We start from the raw sequence: 7,387 nt of genomic DNA, 5'->3' as shown, positions 1-7,387 counted from the left end.
GGACTTGATGATCTGCTCAGGTCTCTTCCAACCCTACCAAGTATGAAACTATGAAGATTTCCAGGTCCCTCTGTCAGTGAGCAGGCTTCTCCACTTCTCAACTATCACATGAAACAGAGCACACACATGCATCCTAGAACCAGTGTGCTTGGCAGGAAACAGAATCCCACTCCACCACTGCTATGAGAGCTTTGAATATCAGATGACAGCCCTGCCTCACTCATGTGTATATGTTCTCCTCTGCAAAGTTAAAGATACAGGAGAGAAGATCATATTTCTCTGTCATTAAAGGACCTGATCCATCACAGCATTTAGGCTCATGCTTAATTTTAAGCAGAGGAATGAGCTCACTCACTTCACTGGGACTACTCATGTGCTTAAAGATAAGTGCTTGCTTAAGTGCTTGGCTGGATTAAGGCCAAAATGCTGTTAAGTAATAAAGCCCCAAAATAAAATTTAAAAAATGAGAGAAAAAGTGAGGTCATTTTAAATACGTTATATGGTTTGACAGCACTGTATAATACATTTAAAGGGGAAAATGTGTTTTAAGCTTACTCTTTGTGAATAGCGTAGCTGAGCGTTACATGTTTCTACTTTACTAATATAGTGGAAAGGTGATGCAGTTTCAGATGAATAGCTCCTAGTGGTAATATGAATAATATGAAAGTTTCCATAAATGTGTCAGGTTGGGTAGGAATATTTTATTAATCCTATAGGGCATTTTCTACTATGCTATATCTTGTTGCATAATTTATACAACCATATAGCAAGTATATTATTCACCACATCCCTCATTATCTTGGCACAAGGTATTTTACTCCATTTTAGCTGTGCAGATCAGGATTCTGGGTTACTTCGACAGGCTTTCAATGAGAGATTTAAAGTGACTTTGGTGCATGAAATGGAAATCAGCAATGTCATGCTGCTCTGTCCTCCACAGGTTACCTCAACTGTGTACCACTACATTTGCCTGGAAAGCTGTTCCCCTGCTAGAATAGTCTATCAGCTAGAAATGAAAGGTAATAAATACTTCTGCAACCATTGGAGGATGCTGCTGTTGGAGGGTGGCTACTGGGCTGTGAGGCCCATCCCAAAGAGGCTTCTGGGAGGAGGCCAAACTGACACCCCAAAGGGGGGTGGTCAGCTTCACGGAACCTAGAAGCCACAGGATAATGACCTATTGCATCTGCTGACCTGCTGATATTAGAAAGGGGAACAGCTCTTAAATGACCTAACGGCTCTGGAAAATGCCCTAACTAACAGCTCTGGAAAAGGGTACTGCGGCATGGCCCAAAGTAACCCTTCTTTCAGCACTGGAATGGGGAACTGCAGCACAGCCCGAAGTGACCCTGCCTTGCAGCATGCGACAAAGCTTGCTCTAACTTGTAAAAGGGATTAAGGCTAGAAGCTGTTGTGATTGGAGGATCCAAAGGGAATTGTAGGAAGTAAAGGTATAAAGGTTATGAGAACTAGACCGTAAGAGAAACTGCTTTGCGGAGGACAAGGCTGAGGACCCGATAAAGGAGGTGGTCTCGCCACCCTGGACACAGGGTGGGGTTCCTAAGACCCATTGGGTAATAACTCAGAGCAGAGTGAGGAGTGCCTTTCCTCCAGCCCAACATGCTTGCGGCTTGAAAGCTTTTAGTACTGATTTGACGTGTGTGGATTTTTTCTTTCTTCCAATAAAGAAAGTTATACTTGTTGCTTTGCCTTGGTGTGTGACCTGTGGGTTACTCACCTTCCCTAGGGAAGGGAGGGAGCCCTAACATGGGCATTGGTATTGGAGGCAGTGTTGTGTTCTTCAACTCCATACCCTAGAATTACATTAATTCTGTTTGTGCTTTTAGTCCTTCTGTTCCTCCTTCAACTTGCTAACGAAAGATTTTGGATCTGGCTTATTGGTCATATTTTTACAAATCAGGAGCGAGTCCATTGAGCCTGGTTCTAATGATGGAACAATAGGATGAGATTATCGACAATGTTAATCAAGTTTATACTAGTTTAAAATGAGCGTGCTAGATGTATGCAGGTCTAAAAAGTTTCAGCAGAGAATCAGGCTTAGTAGACCTGTATTAAAACAGTGTAATCAGGAGGACGGTTTGGCCTATTTCCCCTCCTAGCCACACACAATTTGATCTATTTCCACTCCTTGCCACACATTTATCAGAAACTTCAGTTTCTGATAAAGTTTCTGATAAATGTATCAGAAATGGTGAATATGATAATAAAATATCTGACTCGTATGTAGTGCTTTTCCTCTGCAGGCCTTAAAGTGTTTTACAAAGGTGGTCACTGTTGTCCCCATTTTGCAGATGGTATAACTGATGCATAGAGTGGTGGAGTGACTTATCCAAGGTCACTAAAGGGGTGAGTGGTTCAATTTTGTCTCTGTTGAGTTGCAGGGCAGCGCTGTGGTCAATAGGTCACTCTGTCCCTGCTCAGTGAGATAGTGGGTCGTGTTTCCTGTGTGATGCAGTTTTTGCAAATAGGTTCACATTTAATGATTTGCCTGTGCAGACACTTATCAGTTGAATCACTTGACTTTAGAGTAGTGTAATACCTTTGGGAAGCAAACTGTATTTTCACAGGTGTGTGTACAGTGTTGGGCACACTGGGACATTTTTGCTATCCAAACATTCACTCATAGTTAAAAGAATAAAAGATTTTCTGTTGGATGTGTGCACAAAGTTAAAGGACCATTTGAAAAGCTGTTTCTTCAGGTTATTTTTGAAAAATGGATGAAACTAAGATGCATAGAAGCATGACAAAGGTAACGCCCTGACTGGTGAATTGAGGGAAGAATGTTACTTGAAATAAATATAAACCACAATATTTTGTGTAAAATACAACATTGATGTGCTCTGTTTGATTTCAGGTTATTGGTTTGACAGTTTAATGGCCCATAGTCCATCATGGTAGGGATGGGATTGTTCTGTTGCTGAGAACCATGAGTGTGACCATTGTCTTAGGTTACTAATGAGATCTATGACAGTGCTGCTTGAAACAGTGGAGGTCAGTACTATCTCTGCCTATCGGAATGTATGCATTTAAGTAATTTATGTATATAAATATTCCCAGTGAGATTGATTAAACTAGACATACGTGTACAATTGCTCGTGAATATTTGCAGAATCTAAGCTCAAGGTTATCATTCAAACTGTAATGTTATTTTTTTACTATTATAACAGGTATTTAAAATGCAACATTTTCATAACAGCTTTGTCCTTAGCTGCTTATGTCACTTGTACCTCCTGAAGGCAGGTCATGGTAGGGTAATCTCTTGTTTCCTGTTGAAGCTTTTTGTGGAGATCGCTGCAATGTCTCCATTTTTATGGGATGAACATTCTGTTCACTTATGACATAGATATGCAGTGTGTTAGTACCAGTGTAACTCGCATAGGTTTTCTACACCAATGCAAGTTACTCTGACACTCATAGTAGATGGACACACTGCTTTCCATGGGTAGCTTGCCACTGTAGACACTATTACAGTGCTCTGTTATTAGGTGGTAGGGGAGTCAGCAATAGTCTGCCTGCACTATAAATGACACAACTGTTGCTGGAGAAGCGGGGGGCACAGTTCTGTGCTACCCCCACTGCTGCTAGGCCCTGGCTTCAGCCAGGCTGCAGCCCCATGCCCTGCTGTTGGCGCAGAAATTTGGGCGGCAGGGGACACTTGCTCCCTGTGTCCCCCCCATGTGTCGCCTGTGGCCTGCAGTGAGCAAACAGCTACCCAGGGATAAATGTGGACACACAGTATCCTAATATAATTTATATAGGGATCTTTTTGCACCCTATTTTTCTCTCAAGAGCTTTACACCAGATTGTATTAAGTTATATCAGAGTAGGTTTATATATCATGTGTCTGGACTTTCTTTACACTGGCAGGACAGGCTACACAAGTGTAAGTGTTGCATGTCCAGTCTCTCAGATACGTGTTGTTATTCAGACTCTTGGCAGCCTGCCTTTGAAATCAGAAATTAAAAATCATATTTCCAGGTTTTCCCATAAAGTGTTTAGCTTCACAGACTACCCTTTTATGGAGGCCAGAAATGAGCTAAAATGTGTCTTTTGCCATGATACAAAGCTGCATTGTTGCCACACACAAGGGAGGGAGGGGAAGCTGAAACCTGTGTGTTTAGATACAGTACACAAAGGGTCCTATTATTGCATAAAGGGTGGGGGGGAAGGTACCTGAAAGGTCTAGAAAAAGCTTTCATCACCTCTGCTTTGCTGTCAGTTTGATCCTCTTTATTTGTACCAGAAATAGAGGGTAACACTCTGATATCTGGAAATCATAGTGATTTATTTAATTGGGGGTGGAGAAGACAAAAATACCAAATCACCTGCTTGTTGTTTGGGTTTCTATTGAGTGTTTGAGACTGGTAGAGGCTTAATTTTGCTTTGTCACTTTTATTTAGAAAGGCTTCTCTTCTAGTAGTGCAGTATATTCCTTCTTCGCAATACAAAATATCAATTCTCCTTCATTATATTTCCTTTCAAGTACTAACTTGACCAGCAATACATTTTGGGCTTGAGGGACCTTTCTCCAGCTCTAAGCACTGAATGTGCCACACTAAATTTAGAGCAATATTTGCCCTTTGCTCCTTAAGTGAATCTCTCTTTGAATATAATGGTAGACATAGCTCTGTCTGCTGCATAATTCTTGCGTTTCATGAGAAGTGAAGTTTGAGCTAATGCTGAGATTTACACTGCTGTTCTCTGTGTTCTGTTTGTATCTAGTCTAATCTCTCAGCTGGGACCCCCCCCAGATGACATTTTAGAGGCAGTTCTGCTCAGGTTTGTGTTCCCAAATCCTTTCTAAGTAAGGTGATGCTGGAGAAGAAAGCTGCTGGAGATGCCATCTCTGTCATGAAGCCTCTTCTTGCTCCGCAAGGCATCTGCTGTTGTCTTTAGTTCTCTGCTAACTTTTGTCTCTGTTTCATAGATTTCATAGACATTAGGGCTGGAAGGGACCTCGGGAGATCATCGAGTCCAGCCCCCTGCCCAAAGGGCAGGAGTTTGTGACCGTTCGACCTCATCATCCCTTGGGGCACTCTGGTGAACAGATGTTCCCCCAGATCCTAGTGGTCACCCCTGATAAACTTATAGGTGGCTATCAGATCACCCCTAAGCCTGCGATTTTCCAGGCTAAAGGTTTCCTTTACTCCTTTCCAACAACAGCTTCTTAAATGCCACAGATCACCAGGCTGGGGGACTAGCTTTGCCTATTTTTCTGCCTTTGACTGATAAATCTTTGTAACCTGGGACCTCCACATCTAAAGGTCTCCTCTTACCCCATGCTATACTGTTGCGGATGTGCTTAACATAAGCATTCAAGCTGGACTCTTTTGGTATACACAGTGGGAGTCAACAGGCAAGATATTGTCATAAAGGGATCTTTGACTGAATTCATTCCTTTTCCAGAGCCAAAATGGCTTGAATTCATTGACCTTCATGCCACACAGCTAAGCTAATTTTTTCTTTTCTTTTTTTCTTTTTAAGTAGGAGGGAAGGGGGCCATGATAAAGGGCTGCTGTTTTCATGTATGCAAAGGTATCAGTTTTATTTGGTTGCTTGTTCTTTGTGAGGAAGGTGCTAGATATGATTGTGCAGTACAAAGGTGTAGTCAGTGCTTCCAGCATCAGTTTTAAGCACATAATGTGCCCTGAAACATCAGGAGATTCCTCAAGAAGCAGAAGGATATTTGAAAAGACCACAACTTTGAAGTTGGTGCTGTCAACAGAAATTCCAAAGATTAAAAGCAGTGTTCCAATATTGCCATTTTTTTTCTTATTGGTGACATGAATAGTGCATTGAGAAGCCTGGAGAAGATTAATGAAGGTATAATAGTTATGGCAAGAAAGCACACAAGTATATAATTGACTTTTGCAGGTGACTCAACACTCAAGTTGAAGCCGAGGCAGGTAATAAACTAAATGTGCATTTGCTGCTCTTGTACTCCAGCCCTTTAAAACTATTCTTATTATACCCTAAGACACAGGAAAGTGTAGTCATCTTGAACATTAAAAGCCTGTGGGTCTGGTTCACATTAAGACCCCCTTACATCAGAATGAAGGGTAGTAACTAATTTACACAGTCATTAAAGCCTCTCCATACTTCCAGAATGGTATGAAAATAACCCCAGAGAGAATCCAGCCCTGCTTTGGAATGTGTGCAGGTTTTTTTGACTTTTAAGCTACTACTGTTACTCAGGAGGAAGCTCAGTGTTAATTGTTGATGAGGAGAGCTTAAGTACAAAGGAAATGGAGGGTAAAGGGTGATATTTTGGGTAGAACTGAGACAGTATTTTGCTGCCCCTCTTCACACACATTGAACTCCTGCCATGCAGCCAGCCCTATGCTTTTAAGGTAAGTAAAGATGTTTCATTGGTCACACGCCCCAAAATTAAAGGATTTGCTTTACACAACGAGTAAATTTCTGGGGGAAGGGAATATTTATAATCCTCCCCTCTTTACTTTCTGTGGTATCAGTAGGATCCAACTACTTTTAGGCCAGGGGTTGCCAAAGACGCTCTGAGCATTAGATGCACAATTTCTATTGAAAGCCAGGTTTGTTCCTCGCTTGCAGAAGGAAGTCTCATGAACAGTTACTCTCTGGTTAGGGCATTCTCCTGGAGCAGGGAGATATGAGTTTGAATCCCCTTAGGCTAAGGCAAGTCTCCCACTTCCTACTGAGTGTTGGAAAAAAAAATGGACACTCACCATTGCTTTCCTTCTCCCCCTCCTCCTATTTTAGTTACATTTTAAAATGATGACCTCTGTTCCCTTTCAAAAGGGTGATCTGGGCAACTAACACAAGGCAAGGATCTGTTTGACTTTTTTCTTAGCCTGTGGTTAGCTGAAATCCTTTTGTTGTACAATAATTTAGGCAGATTCTAATTATTTAGTAACATTACCAGAAGCCCAATTTTATCCACCTTGTGACTCACTGAGACTTGTTTTCATTCAACAAAGAAGGCTACCTTTCTGGAGGGGAGGAAAAACAGGAGTGAGGGAGGGGGCAGGGAAAGGGGACATTGGCAGTTAATGTTGAAAGTGATTCCTGAACAAGGGGCACATTCAACACAATACTTACTGAGAACTGCAAGCAACGGTGGCCTACACAGCTCTGTTGATGATGATGCTATATTTAGGCAGAATGGGAGATTAAGGAGTCCAGGACAGAGAGACTCATTTGAAAGGGAAGACGTAGAGAAGAGACTAAAATTTATGGGTATAGTTTTACAGGACAGAATTTACAAAGTTGGGCAACAGTTAAATTATGCCTGGATACATGTGATTTTCATAGATTTCATAGACATCAGGGCTGGAAGGGACCTCGGGAGATCATCGAGTCCAGCCCCCTGCCCAAAGGGCAGGAAGTC

At 41.9% G+C, this 7,387-nt stretch overlaps 1 protein-coding gene and 1 long non-coding RNA gene across 3 annotated transcripts in view; both read left to right on the top strand.

Moving 5' to 3' along the window:
- TTC7A (tetratricopeptide repeat domain 7A) overlaps positions 1-7,387 on the top strand; it is a 246,883-nt gene that overhangs the window by 145,993 nt on the left and 93,503 nt on the right. The window lies entirely within an intron of this gene.
- Positions 1-7,387, top strand: part of LOC109319634 — a 15,781-nt gene that overhangs the window by 4,278 nt on the left and 4,116 nt on the right. Inside the window, exon 2 of the long non-coding RNA XR_002103569.1 lies at positions 6,224-6,227. This is a non-coding gene — a long non-coding RNA (uncharacterized LOC109319634). The remainder of the gene's footprint in view (positions 1-6,223; positions 6,228-7,387) is intronic.

The sequence above is a fragment of the Crocodylus porosus genome, unplaced genomic scaffold (genome assembly GCF_001723895.1).
Source record: "Crocodylus porosus isolate Cpor-Errol unplaced genomic scaffold, CroPor_comp1, whole genome shotgun sequence".
Classification (NCBI taxonomy): domain Eukaryota; kingdom Metazoa; phylum Chordata; order Crocodylia; family Crocodylidae; genus Crocodylus; species Crocodylus porosus.
Note: the sequence above shows the minus strand (reverse complement) of the source record. Positions and strands in the feature narration are given on the sequence as shown.